Below are 3,385 nucleotides of genomic sequence, written 5' to 3' on the forward strand. Positions count from 1 at the left end.
GAGCCCCCTCCAGACACAGGGTGTGAGCCCCTCCAGACACAGGGTGTGAGCCCCTTCAGACACAGGGTGTGAGCCCCCTCCATACACAGGGTGTGAGCCCCCTCCAGACACAGGGCCCCTCCTCCCTGCAATTCTAACTACTTTGGAAAGAATAGACATTCTGGAAAATCTTTGGTGTTTTTGAACTACAGGTGAGTTGGGCAATGAGGCCTGTGGTGATTTCTCAGTGAGAGGTTCCTACAGTGGGAGATGTGGGACAGCGAGGTGGTGACAGATGCTTTTCTAAGGGGCCAGGAGGGAGCAGGCTTCCTGCTCTGCCTGCCACTCGCTCCTTCTGCTCTCCCTGCTCCTAGCTGGCTGTTCTCTTCCTAAGAGGAGCTTTGATCCCTGAGCCCTGGTGGTGCCTGTCCGGGCCTCCTTTGTGTCAGAGCTAAAGAGGTTTACAGGAATCCTCTGGAATTTCCCTGGACTCTCTCTTCTCTCTGTTTCTTTTCTTGTCTTCCACTTTTTGCTGTGTGATGCAGGCTCTGTGCTTACAAACCAATACTAGGAACTGGTTCCCAGGGGTCCTCTGCTGAGGAGCTTCTTGGCTTGCTTGGAATGACATAACACTCTGTTCCTGAGACCCCCAAAGAACGAATGCTGTCAGGTGTCTTCTGTGACTCTAGGCCCAGTCTAGAGAAGGCTGGAGTTAGGCCTAGACCAGAGTCTATCCTGCTGTGACATCAGTGGAGAGAGACTAGGGGTGGACAATAAAGGTCTTCATGTTAAGGGGTTGCAGTCTTTCTAACATTTTTCTGCCAGCCTCTTCACTCCATCTGAAATGGCAAAGAGACATTTCCTCAATTATATATAAAAGGTTCCAGCCTGCTTGCTGGAGCCATATGGGAAGCTTGGCTTCTTAATTCTCACCAACCCCCCATACCGTTCACCACAGCACACACATTCAATGAGATATAAAATTACTTCCAGACAGCAAAGCCCTCTAGTTGGGGGAGCAGTGAGTCAGTTTAGAAAGAGACCCCAACAGCACACACACACAAACCATTGGACCTGACTTAATTACATGCAACTCTGAATGTGGCTACATCCACCCAACTCCTTCCCAGTAATGGAAAGGTAAGAGACACAAACCTGCCCCTCCCCTGACCAGCTCTGCCTCTGGCACACCTGCTGTGTGGCTTCCTTCTACCTCTCAGTCCCGGGGCTTCCCTTGGACAAGGTCCACTTATGTTATGCTTCGATTATTACTACCACCTCCCACATGTCTGGCAACCTCCTATTCTGGTCCACTTCCCTCTCATAAATCAAATGAATATGCATCCAACTGTCAACCTCCAGATTAAGATTCTTCGGTGGCTTCATCATAACAGATAAAGCACCAGCCCCTGAGTGCAAGAAAAAAAAAACTCACTAATTTTTTTAAAAACATTTTCTTTCTCCTCCTCCACCATCTTTCAACATTCTACACAAAGCTTTATTTCAACAAATACTTTAAATGTCTCCCACACACACTGCACTCTCAATTTCCAATATCATTCATTTACCTACATTGTCAACAAATGCTTTAATTTTATTATCATAAACACAAAAACTCTTTGTTTGCCCAGCATTGCCCTCGGAAATTCAGTGGTAGCAATGGCTTTTCCCTTTCTGGAGTTCCTTGCCTCCCTAATGAGGCAGACAGTATTAGAGCAACCAATAGTCTAAACATGACAAAAGTTAGTGACTTGAGGGAGGAATCTAACAGGGCTTCTCCAGAGTGACAAGGAATAGAAATCTTGGGTGACAGCTGTCCTTCGGATGGGCTGGACAGAAAGGCACATTCAAGGTGCAATACTTAGGGTGCTATCTGAAAGCTGGGGGACATCAGAGAGTCCCCTCCATAGGAGCACCTGTAAAGGCTGAAGCCTTCACATGCAGCCAGTATTTCAGAGATCCAACCAGCATCTTAGAGATCCTCTAAGCTTGCTTAAGAAGCTAGGAGAGGAAAAGAAGGGAGTCCACAGGGCTGGGGGGGTCAGTCAAGCGGCTCATCCAGGAGACCAACTATTATCTGGAAACAGTTTCCTCTGGCTACAATGAAGGTAGAGGGTCAGAGTGGGGATAGTGAGGATCATGCAAGAAGTCTGGAGGCCACCAGTGATGCGACTGTGGAGACAGTGTGGGAAACTGACACACTGGAGTGAAAACCTAAAGAGCGGCTTACTGGACAGTGACTGGGAAGGATGCCTTTCCAGTGAGACTCATGCTGAGCTGGCACCATTTTTATTTTTATTTTTTGTCTTCCATGCAGGCCAATGAGCAAACCACTTCCTCATTAGGACTTTGTTTTCCCAGGTACATTCATTGCTGTGTTCTCAGGATTTCCATCACAAATTAAAGTTCTTTGCAACTTTTACCCACCTCCCTGAAACCCAGTGCTATCCCTATCACAGGTTGTCACTTACCACAATTGTTCATATGATAGACAGAAACCTCTGAGAACTGAATGACCAAACTTTCATAGGGTTGCCAAAGACCACTGGAAAACAGCTATTCACATTATAATGCATAACAGTGGCAAAATTACAGTTATAAAGTAGCAACAAAAATAATTTTATGGTTGGGGGAGTCACCGCAACATGAACTGTACAAAGGGTCGAAACATTAGGAAGTTGAGAACTTCTTCAAATACATGAGGAAGTTGGATCACTGGGGCTTCAGAAACATAAACCATGTACAATGGACTAGAAAGGAATGGTAAAGAACTAGAAGGATCCTTCAGACACTGGCCTGTTCTAGGGCAGGAGATGATCAACAGAGCTCTTTCCAGCTGCTGTTAAAACAGTAGCAGCTCAAGCACCACCCAAGATGGATAAAATTAGCATAATGGGCAGGGCTCAATCAGATATTTGTCAAAGCATTCAAGAGGTTGCCAAAAGAGCACCTTTGTAGACCAGCACTCAGTACATAGAGGCCTTTGCTTTCCTCCCAGGCTGCTCAGAGTGGCTGCGTGGGCAGCATGTGGATGGAGGCAAGGCAGAGGAGCAGGTGTCAGGAGGGATCAGGTAGAGAAAGGCAGGACAGTGAGATGCCACCTCAGATCACCTTGGATATGAACCTCTGGCATGTCTGTGCAGGTATTTCTAGACTGAGTTAACTGAGATAATCCCCCCTAAGTTTAGGCAAGACATTTAGATTTTCACATGTCAAGTCCTTGACTAAGTAAAAAATGAGAAAGCAAGCTGAGCATCTCCTCTCTCTTTCTTTCCCTCCCTCCCTCTCTCTCTCCCTCCCTCTCTCTTTCTCCCTCTCTCTCTCCTCTCTCCCTCTCTCCTTCTCTCTCCCTCCCTCTTTCTCCTCTCTCCCTCTCTCTCTCCCTCTCTCTCCCTCCCTCTCTCTC

The sequence above is a fragment of the Mastomys coucha genome, unplaced genomic scaffold (genome assembly GCF_008632895.1).
Source record: "Mastomys coucha isolate ucsf_1 unplaced genomic scaffold, UCSF_Mcou_1 pScaffold14, whole genome shotgun sequence".
NCBI lineage: Eukaryota > Metazoa > Chordata > Mammalia > Rodentia > Muridae > Mastomys > Mastomys coucha.